Source organism: Rhinolophus sinicus, linkage group LG06 (assembly GCF_036562045.2).
Source record: "Rhinolophus sinicus isolate RSC01 linkage group LG06, ASM3656204v1, whole genome shotgun sequence".
Taxonomy (NCBI): Eukaryota; Metazoa; Chordata; class Mammalia; order Chiroptera; family Rhinolophidae; genus Rhinolophus; species Rhinolophus sinicus.
Genome location: NC_133756.1, coordinates 105,285,656 through 105,305,384, shown reverse-complemented (window position 1 = coordinate 105,305,384; position 19,729 = coordinate 105,285,656). Strand labels below are relative to the sequence as shown.

The following is a 19,729-nucleotide window of genomic DNA, read 5'->3' as shown; positions in this document are numbered from 1 at the left end:
AAATCATACAATCCCAAAATTTACAGTCTTTTCATCAGGAAAAACTACTTTCAATAGTCTCACCTATGAAAGTAACTTCTGAAAGAATTCTGTTCACCCAACAATAAATTAATAATAATTTCAAGATTTTTATTTAAGATATCTGAAATGAAGAATATGTATAGTATATGCAAACTGACTAATATCAAGCTGCACAGTAATAATTAAATGTTTTTGAGTGAGCCTGGGTAGCATCAAAAGGGTTGATATGCAATTTCTATTAGGTCTTTCCAAACATTGTTAATATTTTGCATTCCTTCATTAATTTTCCAAAGAGAACTCTTGGTATATAGGAAATCTTATCCATGGAACTTCTGATCCAGCTCGCCAGCTCATCTGTCTATACGTAGAAGTTAAGTGTAATCTGGCAACTCAAATAAATGGCACGTTGTAGAGAATGTTCTTGCAAGGCAATGGCTTTTTATCATTTAAAATTATTTAAATATAACTCATATTGAGAAAATTACATAGAACATAAAGATATAAGTCAGTGAATTGAGACAGAATGAACATCTTTTTAACCAACTATTGTCAAGAACAGAACATTTCTAGTACTCTTGTTGAGCCCCATTCAATCACTCCCCAACATAAGAGCAAAAGGCATGTACAACCTCAGCTTTAGAAGATGATGCAAAACGATTTTCCAAAATCATTGCACCTATTTAAACTCCCACACACAGACTATGACAATTGATTTTTCATCAAATCTTCTCTCATACATAGTTCTGTGGATCTTTTTTTAATTTTAGCATTAAGAGCTCATTATAATTTAACTTTCTTTTCCCTGCTATAAAGTTTATAATTTTTCATATGTTCAGTAGGCATTTTTTTGAAGTTCCACTACTAGATATATGCCTCATACAAATGTCTTTACCTATGCAAGAATAGATATCTGGAAGAATATGAATAGGGATATCATTAGCCAAATACTGGAAATTACCAAAATATACATTAACATTAGAATGGATAAATTATGGATAATTCATACAATAGAATATTATAGAGAAATGAGATGAATGATCTTAATTTAACAAAAGAAGACAGTCTCTTATTCCTTTTAAGTTGGGTTGGCTCTTTTCCTTAGTGATTTGTGAGCGTTCTTTATGTATTCTTAAGGTGAGCCCTTTGTCAGTTTACATGCTATGCATGTCTTTTCCCATTATGTAGCTTTGCTTTGTACTCATTAATAACATCTTTTGACGGACATCCACTCCTAATTTTAATATAGTTCAAATAATTGATCTTGCGTCTAGTTTTAAAACTCCCTCTATCCCCAGATCTCAAAGTTTTATTATTTTGCCCCATTTGGCCAACCTGCTTTCCTTAGCTACCTACAGCAAAGTTACTGACAGCTCCCACATTGAAGGTCAAGGCACCACACTGCTGCTCTAATGCTGACAAATGAAAGAGGCTTTGACTTACCATTCAGATGATCTTGGAATTGTACTCTGCCAAGTTCAGAAACAGATTCATCTGTTATAAATTCTCCTCTCACTTTGTGCCCTATTTCTTGGCAGCAGTGCTGAACTGATGCCATTTCTTCTTATACTTTTGCACAGGCTATTTCTTCTACTTTGAATTCTTTGTTCTCTGTTATCCAGTTGGAAATATTAAAAATTCCTAGTGTTAGCTCCCTCCTTGCCCCCAGTCCAGTGGTCAGATCCCACCCTAAATAGATCTCTGCTCAGCTGGCCCTCAATATAGCAGCACACACTCTATTTTATAGCCAGAGTAATATTTTAAAATCATGTTATGCCTTTTCTCCAAACCTCTCAAGGATTTCCCATTACCCTTTTAAAAAATCTAAAACACTGCACAATTTACAAAGCTCTCATGATTTGCTCCATGGCTACTTCACCAACTTAAAGTTTTGCTACTCTCCCTTTCATTACCGTCACTATAGCTGTAACTGGGCTTCTTTCTGGTCTCTGAACATGTCAAATGCACTATCACCTCCTGTTTGTTGAACATGGACTTTTTCTGTCTGGAATGTTCCCTCAATCCAACCTGTCCCAATTTGCTTAATTAGAAATCATCTTGAAGTCCATTCCTTCTGGAGTCTTCCCATGACCACGCCAGCCTCATCTTCCCAAGACTGCAAGAGATTCCCTATTATACCTTCTCACAATACCCTGTGCTTCCATTTTAATTATACTCCTTACTTTTATCATTAGTTATTAAAGATCTGTGGTCCCTGATTCTCTGAGACTTATTACGTTGTGGTAGTAATATCATTGCTAATGAGGTAATGTCATGAAAATAACAAAATGATGTATATTAAAAATGATCTATAATCTGTAAAAGTTGTTTTACAAATGTTATGAAAATATTGTCTATTGCTGGCTGCATCAAGTTTTCAAGAATAAGGAATATCTTATGCTTTTGTTTTATTCACCTCAGTGCTCAGCACAGTAGATATTCAGTAAGAAATTGTGTATCAAACTGGAATAAACATCCTCCATTCTATTCTATACTACCCATTAGAAAGAAGGAAGGAGGAAGGGAGGAGGGAAGGAAGAGGGAGGGAGGGAGGGAGGGAGGGAGGGAGGGAGGGAGGGAGGGAGGGAGGGAGGGGAAAGAGGGAGGAAATACTGCTAGCTTTTTTCAGTCACTTATTGCATATATCACAAGAGCCAGGCAAAAAAACAGAAAACAGCATTCTGAATAAGTATGCTATTTTCTAGTTCACAAGCATTAAAATAGATAACCTGGTCTTCATATTCCTGTGCCTCTATTTACAATTAAATCAATGTCTTTCAGTAAGACATTAGAGAGGCCTTGCTACTCCCACAGTTTAGGAAGGAGAGTCTCTAGGTCAGAGCTTACATAAGTAGGAATGTAGCTCATTTTTCATATTGGTGAAGGCAGACTCCATCACCAAGTGTCTATCTTTCCCTTCAGTTTTATCTAAATGTGTATCATAATAAACAACCTTCTTACTGCAATAGGATACTCACAAAGTCATTTTCTGATTATGAAATGCTACAATAACTAAGGAGGAGGGAAGTGTTAATATCTTCATCTTACAAAGATGAAACTCAAAGAAATCATATAAATAGCCAAGAACACATAGCTAGTAAGTGATAAGATAATCTTAACTGACTTCAAGCACACATTTTGCTGCAAAAACCATAATCATAATTTTGAGTTTCTACTGCTTTATTCATCCACTGATTAGTCTGTAATATTATTTAATTATTTTTACAATAACATTAAAACTAGTCCTCACAAACTCAATAAATATTACTAAAAGCTTAGAAAGTAAGTTCAAAAAATTATTTTCCAAGCAGCCAGAAGAAAGGAAAGATTGGTAATAATATAGCTAATGCTTATTGAGTACCTGGTTAATGTTCTAAGTAACTGAGATATACTTTTTCCTTGAATCCTCTTAATTCTACAATAGATATTATTGTAAGCCCCATTTTGCACAAGTCTCATTTTGTGCAGATGTGTTTGAATCTGCACAAAGATTCAACAACTTCATCTAAGTCACGCAATGAATAAGTGATGAAACCAAATAGTAAACGTAAGCCAAAGTATTAACCATTCCCCCCGGGAGGCTGTACCACAATCCAAATAGAACTTTCATCAGGCTCCCAACACAGAGCACAGAGCTCACAGTCATATGAAGAATTCTTTGTCAAGAGCCTCAGTAAGTTGCAACATTTCCAAAGCCTGCAAGACTATGCCCCACAGAGTTTCAGCATGAGATCAGCCCTTTGTCACTTCAATTTTATCAGATTTATTATCCATGGTTCTCCCAAGCTCGCAATTTCTCCTAAGGAGAAAGATTGACACAAAAATCAAATTGCAGACCCCATAGCAGAAAAAAATATATACATTGTGTTTTGGAACAAGTAAGTTTAAAGAAGTAGCTCTGGTTAACTTTGGCCTCTACAAAAGGGACCAATAATACCTACATCCCAGGGTTAAAAGGATTCAGTCTCAGTCCACAAAGCAAAGTGGCCGTGTAGGCAACAGCCATGTAGACAACCGATAGCAGAAAACAGCGTAGAGGAATGGAACAAGCATTGGGAATTGAGTAAAACAGCACCAATTAAAGTCAATCTCGCTCTTCCCCCTCCTTCTTCCTTCCCCCTCCCCCTATTCCTACCTTCCTCCCTCCTCTTCTCCTCCCTCTCCCTCTCTCCTGCACATACATTAGCAGTTATGGCTGAACTGAGCCAGAGATGAGAATGCATAAAGCTGCCAACAGAAGGCAGCCATCAACACTCCAGAAGTAAAAATTGAATGGGTGGGGGAAGGGAGAAACAAGATGCTAGAAATCAGAACATTTCATTCCAAATGGTTCTACTCATACTAAAGTCTCAATCTGTGTGTAAGGGTTCAACCTTCCCACAGCCTGGCTCTCTGATACTTACTTTTCCTGTGTTCTGATTTGAGAGCTCTCTGGAAAAACAAGCTGCACCAGTGGCAACGCTTAAGCTTCCTGATCTCCAGCTGAGGCAGGGCAGGGATGGTGTCAGTAATGGCCACAGCAGCAAAAGAACATACTTCATACTGGATAAAAAAGGGGAAGTACTATGACTATGTTTTAATTTCCCCAGTGTCTGCTGACTGCCAGTTTATACCCTTGCCTGAGAGAACATTAGCTAAAGTGAGCTTGAAATTATTCTCACCATCCCAAGGAGGCAAATGTTTCCAAACATTTTCATGCCACTACCAGGAGCCCCCAAAGTTCCAAAGCTAGCCTAAGGTCATTCATACTTCTTTTTGGAATCCAGGCTGGTGGATCTCTAAAGAAAAAAATAATAGTTTTCAAGAGATTAACTCTCCTCCTGGCCAATAAAATCCACTTATAAAGGGGAAAAAATATTTCTCTTCACAATTGCTATTTCCCTCACATTTGTAAAACTGGTTCACTTTGTGTCTTCCTCATTATTTCTTGCTTTCACTTATCTTTCTAACCTTAAAGAGGCTTAGGTCTTGGTTATCTGGGAAGACAACATCTCACTGAGTACCGCATGTTCCTGCAGGCTGAGGTGGCCCATCCCCTGCAGAATGGAGCAATGTCATTACACACATTCGATTCAGCAGCAAACTGTGATGCCTACTGCCTTTATACCTCGAGTTATAACTAGAACATTGTGAGTACTCACCACTGGGTAAGAATACCTAGAGGTATACAGAAATTCAAGGATGGGACATCAAAGAAATGTATGTACTGTCAAAGGAAAACTCAGAACAGAGTAGAGCCAGAAGTTGGGTGCAAAGAAAATTATCAGTCTAGAATTAGACCACTATTTCTTATTTTGGCCATTCTAATAGGTATGTGGCCATACCTTATTGGAGTAATTTGCATTTTCTTAATGGCTAATGATGCTGAACACATTTCTATGTGCTTAGCTGTCACTGCATATGCTCTTCGACAAAATGTCATTTCATGCTCTGCCCATTTTCTAAATGGATACTTTGGGTTTTTTTATTGTTGAGTTTTGAAATTTCTTACATATTCTAGATATGAATTCTTTGTTGAATATGTGTTTTGGAAAGTTTTTTGGTATCAAGCCTAAGCATTCTTTGCCTAGCCCTAGATCCCTCAAATTGTTTTTAAGCATTATACTTTTATATTTATATATTTAACATAGTTATATATTTAAGTCCATGATTCATTTTCAGTTATTTTTTAATAAGATATATGAATTAGATTGAAGTTCATTTTTTTCTCCCTATGAATATCCAATTACTCTAGTACCATTCTTTGTTAACAATCCATTGGGCATATCTGTGTGAATTCTCTATTCTGTTGCAGTGATCTATGCATGTATCCCACCACCAAGACCACACAGTATCAATTATTGTAGCTATATCATAAATATTGAAATGAGGTAGAATGATTGATTCTTTCCACCTTATTCTTTTTCAAACTTATTTTAATTTTAGTTCCTTTGCCTTTCCATATAAATTTTAATTTTGTGTATATCTATAAAAAAATTATTGCAGAGTTTAGGTAAGAATTGTATTAAACTTGTATATTAATTATATTAATTTGGGGAGAATAGACAATTTGACATCTTTATTATGTTCAATCTTCCAATCTACAATCACAGAATGTTTCTCTATATCTTATTTGATTTCTTTCATCAGCATTGTGTCCTACAGACACAGACCTGAAAATATTTGTTAGATTTGCACCTAAGTATTTCTTTTAGTTAACAACTTTAAATGTTATTGTATTTTTAAAATTGGTATCTATGTATTCAGTTTAAAGACATAGAAAAATAACTGATTTTTGTATGTTTACCCTATATCCTGCAACCTTGCTGAAACCACTTACCAGCTTTAGGACACGTATTTTTGCTGTTTTTTTCTGTTTCTTTTTTTTTTCGGGGGGGGGGGGTGTTCTTTGGGATTTTCTACATAGAAAATTATGCCATCTACAAATAAGGAAAATTTTACTTCTTTCTCTTCTATCAACATTCCTTTTCTTTTCTGTCTTATTACTCTGGATAGAACTTCCAGCACTGTGTTGAATAAGAATGATTAAAATAAACATCTTTGTCTTAGTCCCAATCTTAGCGGAAGCACATTCAGTTTTTTACCACTAAGCATAATATTAGCTAGATTTTTTTGAAGATGTCCTTTATCAAAACTACCACTTTATTCCTATTTTTCTAAGACAACTTATCAAAAGTGAGTGGTTAATTTTGTTAAATGCTTTCTTTGCATTGATTGATAATCATTGATTTCTTTTTCGTCAGCCTGTTGATATGATAAATTGTACCAATTGACTTTGAATACTGAACCAGCTTTGCATCAATGGAATAAACTACTTGGTCATTTTGCATAATTCTTTTTGTATTTTGCTAAATTACATTTGCTAATCTTTTGCTAAAGAATTTTACACCTATATTCATAAATGATATTGATTTGTAGTTTTCATATTTTGTACTGTCTTTGTCTGGCTTTCATATCAGGATAATACTAGTTTTATAAAATCAGTTGAGAAATATTTCTTCTTCTTTGTGTGTGTGTGTGTGTGTGGGGAGGTAGAGGGTGGTGGAATGTGTAGAAGTGCTGTTCATTCTTCCATAAATGCTTGACAGACTTCTCCGGGAAAACTATCTAGACCAGAAAATTTCCTTTTGGAGAATATTATAATTATAAATTCAATTTCCTTAATAATTATAAGGCACTTCATATTACCTATTGGTTGAGTTGTTCTGGGGATTTTTCTTTTTTTGAAGAATTTTCTATAAATTTCTTTATATTTTCTATAAATCCTCAAATTTGTAGTCATATATATATATGTATATATATATGTATATATATAATCCCCTTGTTATCTTTTTGATGTCTGCAGTACTATCTGCAGTGATCTCCCAATTTCATTCCTGATATTAATCATTTGTATCTTTTTTCTTTTTTCCTTTTCAAGTCTTGGTAGAAGTTTGTCAATTTTTTTGGTATTTTCAAATAATACCTCTTTGTTTTATTAATTTTGCTCTATTGTTTTTGTTTCTAAGTTCATTGGTTTCTACTCTTATTATTTTTTATTATTATTATTTAAGACCTTCATTAACAGGTGCTTGCAATTTGTTGACTTTTTTGAAAAAATCAAGTTGTACACTTTTATTACAAATTAAAAATTAAGTTCTTAAAAATCTTAACTTGACCAGATATGAAACAATTTAAAAACCTTTAAAAGTGCATTGAGAAAAAACAGGGTTTTGTTTGTGTTTGTTTGCTTTTAACACGTTTGTCATTACCTAAAAGAGACGTCTTTAGGTAAAAAATAATAATTAAAAAAAACCAAAAAAAAAACGTTGCATAGGTAATGCAGCTAGTTCTAGTTATCTGGTCAACAGGCAAAAAGCAAGCACGTAAGGTCTTCAGCTCCAATCTTTTTTTCATTTCTTATGGCTGGACTTTCATATTCATTTCTTCTTGTTGGATGACTAAACAGAAGGATGGTAGAGGTGGTAAACTGGCACTGACTAAGCCCCTGCTCTGCTCAGCCTCGGGAGCAGCCAAATTCTCAGCTGGTGGATCCGCTGCTTTTGTCTCTTTGCCATCTTATGGTTTAGGGTTTGCTGGGCGTGTGCGTCCGTAATTGAAGTTACCGAGGTTTAGGTGGCTGCTGACCTTGTGTCTCATCTCCTTCATTTTCCTTATCTACTTTCATTGCCGTCCTACCTAGGCTGTCTTTGGCGAGGAGGGCCCCTGCGGAATCCTGGTCTATAGACCCGATACATATTCTGCCTCCCTGGTCTATTTGTTCTCCTGCACCCTGGTTGTCAGCACCCTCCCTCTCTCTCCCTGCACAGGAGGGCTGGAATACTGTGGTCGACGCCCACAGGGTCTCCACATGTAATAAATAAGGTAGCCACCATCACCTGCCGTAGGGCCGCTCTGTTGGGCCTGGAGTGCTGATGGGAGCCTCTCCCATCGCTCATTCTTTCCCCTACTCTCCCTGTTCTGGTAATTCTGCTGGTAATTGCGTAGAGACCCCTGTGACTTGGGTAGCATCTATCATGGTTACAGTCTGCTGCATATTTGCTGCCTCGCACTGGAACTCCACCAGGGCCTGTAACATTTGCTGCCTCCACACCCTTTTCGCCTTCAACAACATCAAACTCCACAGTCTCTCCATCTCCCGCACTGTGAAGGTGCTTCCTGGGCTTATTCTTCTTTATGGCAATCTGGTGTACAAATCCATCCTTCTTAGCGTCATTCCTGTTGAGGAAACCACATCCGTTTCTTACACTGAACCATTTTACCGTTTCCAAAATCTTCCTTGCAATGACCTTGTCCCCACTCGCAGGTGCTACTGATGTAAGGTTTCCTGGGCCCCGGCTCCCTGCCTTGCTGTGGGCGGCACTGAGGGGCTGCGTGGGGGGCGGGCGGTGGTGGGCCGCTGCTGGGTCTCAGTCTCGCTGCTCCTGGTTGCGGTGATGGTGACCAGCCAGCTGCAGCTCCTCCCGGTGTGATGGTAACTAGGCCCGTTGTGACGTGAGACTGCTCAGGGATCTCGGGGGGTCTGCTCTCCGCTTCTGCTACCTATGGAACTCTATTCTTATTATTCCCTCCCTTCTGCTTGCTATGGGTATTTTGTTCTTTTTCTAAGTTACTCAAATGGGAGCACGAATTATTGGTTTTAGATTATTTTCTTTTCTAATATATACATTTAGTGCCATATATTTTCCTTTCAGCACTGCTGTAGCTGTTTCCCACAAATTTTGATGTTATGTTTCATTTTTTTTCTGTTCAGTGTATCCTTTTGTTGTTGTTTGTTTGTTTGTTTGTTTGTTTATTGAGACTTCCTATTTGACTCATGGATTATTTGGAAGTGTCCTCCTTAGTTTCCAAATGTTCTGAGATTTCTTCTCTGTCTCTGATTTATGCACAGATTCTATTGTAGCCAAGGAGCACCTTGTTCAAATATTTAGGCATTTAGTGTTTAGTGTTGAAATGTAATGTACCTAACGTGCACATATCCTATTTGTGCAGCTTCATGAATTTCCATAAACTGAAACATTTGCATTGTAAGAACCCACATTAAGAAGTCAGCTTTCCCTAAGCTGTTTGTTCTTTTACTCTTTTCTATTTATTACTCTCAAAAGGCAACCATTTTCCTCACTTTAAATGATGTATTTTGCAGATAGTCTTTATCAGCCTAAGGCAGTACCATTTTATTACTAGTTTTCCAAAGTTTCCTTTTTAATTGTGTTAAAATATAAATAACATAAAATTTATCATTTTAACAGTAATCTGTAATTGTAATTGTTTGAAATTTGTTGAGATTTGCTATAAATTCCAAACAACATATACTGTCTGTCTTGATATATGACCCATATACACTTGAAAATAATATGTATTATGTTGTTGTTGGGTGATGTGATCTCTGTATGTTTACTAAATTCCTTTAGTGGATGTTATTGAGTTCTTCTATATCCTTGATGATTGTATGTTTAGTTGTTCTATTCATCCTTGAAGGTTCTAAACATAGTTATTGATTTGTCTATTTCCCCTTTCAGCTCTATCAGTTTTTGTTTTATTCATATTTCTGCTCTGATTGCTATGTCCTTTTGGTGGATTGAACTGCTTATCATTATGTAATGTCTGACTGTCTGTGATTTTTCTTCACTCTGAAGTCTACTTTACCTGATATTAATATAACTGGTCCTGCTTTCCTTTGATGAAACTGTGCATAATATATCTTTATATATTCTTTTATTTTCCACCTACCTAATTGTCATATTTGAAGTGATTTTCTTATAGACAACATATAGTTGTGTGAAGTTTTTTCAATACATTCATCTAATTTCTGTCTTATAATTGGTTTATTTAGAAAATTTATGTTTCATGTAATTATTGCTATATTTAGCATTAAGTCTGGTATTTCATTTTTGGTTTTTGTTTGTTCTCTCTGTTTTTTTGCTTCTCTGTTTTCTTTTGTCTGTCTTTCTATAGGAGACTTGAACAGATTTTACAATTTGATTTTGATTTATTAATAGTATTCTGAGTACATACCATTGTATAGTGCTTTTAGTAGTTGCTCCAGATATTACATTATATACACGACTGGTCAACTGGGGTCATGATTTTATCAGTTAAAGTGAAATATAAAAACCTTACTTTCCTTTACATCCCTTTTCTCTCCCTTATTTATATTATAATTTTATTAGATGTTTCCTCTATGTTCATTTAGAACTATATCACATTGTGTAATAATTTTTGCTTCAACTGTCAAACATAATTTAGAAAATTCAAGAGGAGAAGGAAAGCCTATTGTATTAACCCATATTTTGGTATATCATATGTTTCTCTTTTTTGAGGTTCCTAAGTTCATACTTCTTTCATTTCCTTTCTGTTTACAGAATTTCCTTTAGCCATTCTTTTGTAGTAGGACTCTCAGCAACGAGTTCTATTCGTTTTTTTCTTCTGAAAATGTCTTGATTTCCCTTTCATTCCTGAAGGTTATTTTCACTGTATACAAGAACTCGGCAGTTCTTTTCTGTTAGTATTTGAAAAATATTGTGCCACCTCCTTTGGCCTCCAGTTTCTAATGAGAAATCCACTGCCACTCAAATTGCTTTCCCCCATAAATAAAATGTTATTCTTCTCTGGCTGGTTTCAAATTTTTTTCTCTATTTTCAGTTTTTACAGGTTTAAATATAATGTGTCTTAGCATGGATATCTTTGGGTTTATATGTTTGAGGTCCACTCAAGTTTCTTATCTTTAAATGTATTATTTTTAAGGTATACAATATGATGTTTTAATATACATATATATTGTGAAATGATTACTAAGATCAAGTTAACACATCCACCCCTTCAAATAGTTACCACTTTTTTTATACAATGAGAATATTTAAGTGTGGCTCCCTTAGCAACTTTCAAGTATACAATGCAGTATTGCTAACTATAATCACCATGCTGTACATTACGTCCCCAGAACTTATTCATCGTATAATAGAAAGCTTGTACACGTTGACCAACATCTCCCCGTTTCTACCACCACCATCACTAGCACCATCAATAAAGCCCCTGGTGACCGCTATTCTATTTTCTTTTTTTAAATTCCACATAAAAGCGAGTGTGTACAGTATTTGTCTTTCTCTGATTGCCTTATTTCACTCAAGTCCTTGAATCTGTAGGTTTATATGAGGTCGGACAATTAAGTTTGTGAACTCATCCTAGAAAAAGTGCTGCATACCTATTGCTGAATATCACTACGGTCACCTTCGAAGTGCTCCCCTTGGGAAGCTATGCACTGATGCCAGTGCCTAGTTCACCCTGCAAAGCGATTTTGGAACTCTTTTTCTGTCATTGCATTACCCTTGATGTCCTGAATGTCATCAAAATGTCTTCCTTTCAATATTTCCTTTATCTCCATTAAAGAAAGAAGTCATTGGGGGCCAGATCAGGTGAGTAGGGAGGGTGTTCCAATACAGTTATTTGTTTACTATTTGTTTACTGGCTAAAAGCTCCCTCACAGACAGTGCTGTGTGAGCTGGTGCATTGTAGTGATGCAAGAGCCATGAATTGTTAGTGAAAAGTTCCGGTCATCTAACTTTTCACGCAGCATTTTCAGCACTTCCAAATAGTCAACTTGGTTAACTGTTTGTCCAGTTGGTACAAATTCATAATGAATAATCCCTGTGATATCAAAAAATGTTAGCAACATCATTGCAACAAGTTCATGAACTTAATTGTCAGACCTCATATATGTCTTAGTAAAATTGGGAGGCTCTACCCCCCAACCCGATCATCTTTCTTCTCATCTTCTGGGATTCTGATTACATGGATATTAGAGTTTTTTATATAGTCCCACAGGTCCCCAAGGCTTAGTTCGTTTTTGTCCTATTTTCTGTCTGTTGTTCTGATTGTACTATCTTCCAGTTCACTGACTCTTTCCTTTGCTTCCTCCATTATACTGTTAGCCCATCCACTGAGCTTTTTATTTTGATTATTCTATTCTCTGGTTCTAAAATTTTCACTTGCTCTTATTTATATCTTTTATTCCTTTGCTGAGATTTTTCTACTTCCTTTCTGAGGCTATCCAGTCTTTCATTCATTTCAAGGTTATTCATAATTGCTTGTTGAAGCATTTTTATCATGAATGCCTAACATGATTTGCCAAATAATTCCATTTTTCTGTAATTTCAGTGTTGGCATCTATTGTCTTTTATCATTCAGTTTGAGATCTTCCTGTTCTTCATGTAACAAGTGATTTTCAATTAAAAACTACAGATTGTTGTATTATGTTATGAGACTAGATCTTATCTAAACCTTCTGTTTTAACTGGCTTTCTCTGATATTGCTCAATCAGGAGAAGGATGCAGGCATTGTGTTACTGCCAGATGAACATAGGAATGTAGGATTCCCAATCAGCCTTCACTGACACTTGGAGGAAGGAAGGATGTGATCCTTATTACTTCTGCGCTAAGTGGGAGTTCTGGTTCCTCTTGTGGTCTTCACTAACATTGCACTGGGGGTGGGCTCATTATCTGTGGCTGATGTTAACAATTCTGACTCCCACTGGGCCTCCTCTGATACCACCCTAGGAGGGATAAGGAGAGATGCCTCATTACTGCAAAGTAGGGGTAAAAAAAAATAGGCTCTCTTTGTGATCTCTACTGACACTATGGGGGAAAGGGAGCTTATTACCTGCTGGCAGGGATGAAAGTCCTGTCTATTTGGCTTCTCTGACATCTGGTAAGGTTGATTAGCACCTTGTTACAGCCTCACAAGGGTAGAAGTCTAGGTTCCCCACTGCCTTTGCTGATATATGCAGGGGTGTGGACAGTTTTTCTCTTGTGTTTGGCTAGAGTGGCATAATTGTTATCTAAATGTTTTCTGCCTTTCTAAGCTGTCCCTTTCCTTGATCATTTGACTAAAAGGAGGAGGCTTTTGTTGGGGATTTTTTAATTAGCATCTGTTGGTGTTTTTAGGTTGCTAACTTCCACACCATCAAGTCTGGGATATATGAAGCAAAAGAAAATCCAGGGGCACCCTGTGTCATTTCCTGAGTCTAAGATCCCTAGTTGGCCTTCTTCACTCCACCCTCCAGACTCTTCTTATGTTTGTTTTATATGTAATGTCCAATATTTTTTGCTGTACTTAGCAGGAGGAATAGGGAAAAGTACATCTACTTCTACTCAAAAGAAAAATTGTTCTCTTTTATTTAGAACGCTTTTTAATAAATAGATATAATTTATTAGTATTTGAATATCCTTGTTAATCTGTATTTCCATTTGTATTTTAACAGTACTGCTTAATAATATAGTTTAACAACATTGTTTTGCTATTATAGTTTCCTGTTTTTCTTCATATGGTTACCATTTATTTCCAGCAAACATCCTAGTTTTCAACTAATGAGAGTATTGTAATGGGAATTATTAACAATCATAAAAAAGAGAAAATTATTTTTAGGAAAAATGTCAGATGTATAAGTGCTATATGAGAATATAGTAAAAATCATGAAGCTATAACTGGAATTACAGATGTAAAAAACAGTGAACTCCTTCAAGTTCCTTCCCTCTTCCTATACGTATCATGGTTTTAATTGTGCAGGTGTCAGTAAGTACATAGTACAACTTGAACTGTGCTCTTGTTTTAGGCCTTAGTCTATTAAATCTTAGTTCTGCCACTTCAGCTCCAGCATGCAGAGACCTTATATGCCAGAATCTCTTTTGCTGGATATCCCAGGATCGTTGGAGAAATGCTTTTCATTTCATTGTCAAACATGCCAATACATGCTGTGTCCCCTGATAATATTTTATGCACAGTTTTTGATTTTCACTCTCTAGGGATGTCCACAGTTCTGAAACAATTAAGTTCAACCTGGCACATAAACTGAAACATGTTTTGCAAACATGAAGTACATGTGGTGATCGCAGTAAAACTACACATTGATTTCTGACCTAAGGCCCTCCAAGGAGTGTCCCTAATCTCCCAAGAGTGAAGTTTTGTGAGGGAATCTTTGATTAAACTGTAAGATTAAAGAAAATTTAAGTGGCTGGACAGCTCCCTACTCACTGCATGTTTGAGACATCTTGAGAACATGTGTTATTCTTTTCAAAGTTGGTTGTAAATCAAACTCTCTAAATTGCTTCCAGATCAGTCTTTTCAGGCAAAGCATTAACATGATGGTTCTATCAGCCAAAACACTAATTTTTGCTCCAATCACACACTCTATTATAAATTCCCCTTACCTAATATAGAAGAAGAAGATGCCAATCCAACCAGTCATTCTTTCTCTAGGTCAGCAGATGTGCTGTCTGGTTTAGAAGCTGCTGTCAGCAATTTGGTCACACAATTTAGCTCATATTTTTAAAAAGATCAGTTGTATGTCTCTGTGAAAAGATTTTGACTTAAATTCCAAAAATGTTTGTCTTCAGAGCACTGAATTTATCTCCAACGAAAGCAGAATATTCAAGTTGAACAGAAGTAGCCTTTTTGACAGGAAAATATGTTATGGTTCTTCAGATTTTGAAAAATAGAGTGTCTGATTATCCTCTTTCAAATATATGCAATACTCATTTTTGAGATTTCTCCTTCAGTTTTTTTCTAGTCAAAACTTCAATTTTAACTAGACTTTAATGACTGACTACTTAAAAGACTAAGTCTGTAAATCATAACAGAGATTCTCAACTGATTCTTAACATATGAACTTAATACATCTGTGAAGTCCCTAAATTTTTGTGCTTTTCTTTCTGGAAAAGGAGTCTGACAAAAAGATAAACATAAAATGTGGACCAACATTTTATACATACATATATATCATTCTGAAAATTTGAAGAGAAAGAAAGAAAAAAAATAACTTATAATTTACTACTAAAATTATAAATATACTAATATTACGAGACCAAGCTCAAGTGTTTGCTCAATTTAGTAGCACTGATTATTTGTGCCATTCAGGAATAATTTATGACAGTAAAAGAAATTTGTAGCTTCTAAAACATCAATAGGAAACATTTAGCTTGCTGAGATCAGGCCTCACTCAAGATCCTTTGAGTGACAGGTGGAACTATTGATAGTACATAAATGTTCCTGGTAGACATGAAAAGTTTTCCATAGCTCCACCAATGATAACAAATATTTTTAAACAGCATATGAGATTTCAATATTGGACAAGATACAATAGAACACTTCACGCTGTCTCTCTCACTGAATTCAGCTATAAAACCAGAATACAATGCATGGAGCAGATCTTTGAGGTCTCTGGAAAATAAGTAATAGCAAGCAAGTTGGGGATGAAGACCAGAATTCAGAGTACTACCAACCTATTCTTTACCAGGATATTCTTCCAGTATTCTAAACCTGCATTCAGTGCCACCTGAAAACTGGATATGGGCACAAGGCACACAGTAGGAAACCCCTCTAGTTCTAACCTAAGAGCAGGAAAAGGCATGCCTAATGTTCAGACAGAATGAAGAAACCCCCTTTTGGTATTTTTCAATTTTGTCTCCATTCTCTTACAATCCAGCCCCCCTACCCCCAAATAAAACTTCAGAGGGGACAACTGGCCTTGTAACAAGATCTCATGGGAGCCAAAACCCAGAAGGGAATAAACCTTCAATTCTGTCAATGGAGCTGTGGCCCCAGGAAAGTGAGATGATCCTTTATTGCTTTCTTTTCTCACTCTGTGTTATCTCTGGTTTGTCCTAGATATGGGTATATTTATAAAAGGGCGAAGGATAAAGGAGTAACCACAGCCCCAGTTTTCTGGCCATGTCACCCAAAGGAAAGTCCCAGGGAACCAGAAACACCCAGAGAGATTGCAAAAAGGAAGGAGCTTGAGAAAGCAATCCCACAGAATAATTTATGAACTTCTGAGCTCATTCTTCATCTGCATATGTATGGATCTGATAGTAATAAAAATACCAAACAATTTGAAAACTGAACTATCAGGCAGGCCACCCTCCAGGTGGGAGACAGATCCAAATAGTACTACAAAGTCTTTGAAAACTGAACTAATAATGGATCCACATCTGAGAGATGACAGGCTAGAACTTGCAGTCTTAACCTAACTAAGGAGATTGATTGCTAAAACAAAAATAAATTCTCCACAGGATTTAAACAAGACTTATACAATCATAATGTACATTCATAATATTCAGAATATCCATGATACAATTCAAAGTTACTCAGCATACACAGAACTTCAAGTCTTATGAGAAAAACTAACAAACATCAATACCAAGGAGTCACAGATCTTGAAATTACCTGAAAAGGACTTTAGAGTAGCTACTATAAAATTACTCCAACAAGCAATCATAAACATTATTGAAATTAATAGAAAAAAAAAAAGTCACAGCAAAAGAAGGAGGGGGAACTAAATAAATAAGAACCAAACAGAAATTTTAGAACTAAAATTAAATCATTGAAAATTTAAAATTATTGAATGGAGAAAAAAGAGGAAGGAGTCAGTGAACTTGAAGATAGATCAATAGAAATTATCCAGTCTGAACAACATAGGGGAAAATAAATACACAAAACTAAGTGGACAGAGCCTCAGAAACCTATGGGACAACAAGAAAAAAGTGTAATATTTTTTTTTAAATAGAGCCTAGAATAGGAGGAGAATGAATGCGGTGTGGAAAAAATATTTGAAGAAACAATGGCTGAAAATATGACAAAAGACATGAACCTGCAGATTCCAGAATCTCAGTTAACAATAAACACAGTAACTACCACCTACCCTGCCCCCAAAAAATCCATGCCCAGACATATCAAACTGCTGGAAACTAAAGGCAATAAAAATAATTTGAAAGTAAGCTAGAAGAATAAGATGCATATTTTTATGCAGGAAAACCAACTTGAATTATAATAGATTTCTCATCAGAAATTATGGAGGTCAAAAGGAAGTAACACAATTTTTAAATGCTAAAAGAAAAAGTGGTCAACTCAGTATTTTATGTCCAGTGAAAATATCTTTCCAGAATGAAAGTAAAATAAATAATTCTTAGAAATGACACTGAAAGCACAATCCATAAGGGGGAAAAAAACTGCTAAATTGAACTTCATTAAAATTAAATACAAAGAAAACCATAATGAGATACCACCATCTACCCTATTAAGATAGCTGAAATTAAAACAACAACAAAAAAAAACCTGAGAACAGAAAGTACTGTCAAAAGAGTGAAACAACTAGAGCATTCACATATTGCCTTGGGAATTCCAAACAGTACAGCCACTCTGGAAAACCATTGGGCAGTGTCTTAAAATGTATAACGCATGTATACTTACCATATCTCTCATTAATCTTTAAACTATTACCTTAGAGGGAAAAAAAGTTATATTCACCCAAAAGCCTGTACATGAATATTTATATAATTTATATTCATCATCTCCAAAAACCGAAAACAACCCATGTCTTTCACCAGCTGAGTAGATAAGGAAACTGAAACATCCATACAAAAGAATCCTACTCAGTAATAAAAAAGGAACAAACTATTGATATTCACAAGATCCTGAATTAAGCTCAAGTTCATTACACTGAATGAGGGAACCAGTCTCAAAACTTTGCATACTCAGTGATTCAATTTAGATGACATTTTCAAAAAACATGGTAATACAGTACATATCAGTGGTTACTAGGGTTTCGGAGGTAAGGAGAGTGAAATTAAAGCATGAGGCAGTTTTTTGAGTATGATAAAATTGTTCTGTATAGTCACTATGCTGGTAGATACAAATTTGCTGAACTATATACCAGAAGAGTCTATTTTACTATATAAAAATTTTAAATTTATAATCTGAAAATTGTGCATGATAATTTGACAAATAAGTACATGAATAAATATGAAGTATGTTTGTATAATGTAAAAGATACTCTGGTCTAGTACAACACATTTGGTGCTTCCAGAGTAGTTCGTTTTATTTGGAATTTAATCAAGATTAATTTTCATCCCACAGAGGTTATGCCATGTCTCTTTCATGATCTACTAAGCTTTTCAGACTCAGTGAATGCATTGGTTCCATCCTGAAGCTTCTCATTAATTTCAGGAAAATTTGCCCAACCCCATTTTTAGAACACCTATTTCCCCTGTACAGTTCTCTATTATAGCATCCATAGCAATATTTCCCTATTAATCTATAAATCCATGGAGGGAAGGGACAATTCACTTTCCAGCCTCATTTCTTAGCAAAGATTTTGCATACACTAGACACAAAATAAATGTTTTTGAATGAATGAAGTGTCTAAAGCTACACTTTTAAGTTGCCATCTACCAGAGAGTGTTTTACCCCTTCTATGCTAAGGTTGCAATCTATAACTATTTATCTTCAAACAAAAACATATCATCTTGATGAAATAAACCACTTGTCCCAGCTTATTGCTGTTATTGTAAATTAGCTCCTCTATATTTGTTATACATGTGTGAAATTCATTTATGTCCCAAATGCCAATACTGCACTAATGAAAACATCCTTTCTTTAAATCTCTTAAATACTAATTAACATGCAAGAGAAATTTTAAGAAGATTAGTACATTATTAGAATTACTATATCTCATTGTTCTCTAATAGAGACTATGGAAACATTTAATTTGTGGGCATGTAGAATGTTATGTTTACTACAATGAAACCATTGTGCCTGAAGTTTGAAATATTCTTACTTTGTAACACATAAGGGGAAAGTACAGTCTGGGAGTGAGCAGATGTTAGGGTAGTAACAATAATTCTAAGAACATATACTGATATATAGGCTACATCAATTGCCAATAATTGTCTTTTTTCCTAATGAAAATAGAAAGATACAAAGTAAATGGTGTTAAGCTTTGGAGTCAATAGTCCATGATTTAATAATAGAAGTTAATTACTACACTAGAACAAGAGCTTATCAGCCCTACAGACAAGCCCATCAACTATGAGGAGGTGGATGGGTAGGTATAAACACTTTAAATGTGGCAGACCCATCTGACCTTGAACATCATCAAATCCATAAAGCTGTAAATTCATGTTCATAGTATGATTTCATGGGGCAACTGTGGACAAGTAACTATTAGAGCCCCTTATCTCTCACAGAATCAGGGAAAACATTGTTTCCCCAATAATAAAAACCCATAAGTTCTCATCTTTGAAAGAGAAAATGATGGATGAACAGAGAAAGAAGCAACTGAAAGAGGGAGAGTAAAAGAACTAAAAAGCAAGAGTCCCTAATCCTTTAATAAAGACTTTATTAAAACAAGGCTCTGGGGAAGTAAACTGAACTGCAGCAAGTA

At 35.5% G+C, this 19,729-nt stretch overlaps 1 pseudogene; it reads right to left on the bottom strand.

The window, feature by feature from the left end:
- Positions 1 to 7,917: 7,917 nt before the first annotated feature.
- The window catches only part of LOC109434138 (Y-box-binding protein 1), a 59,003-nt pseudogene continuing 47,191 nt past the window's right edge, over positions 7,918 to 19,729 (bottom strand).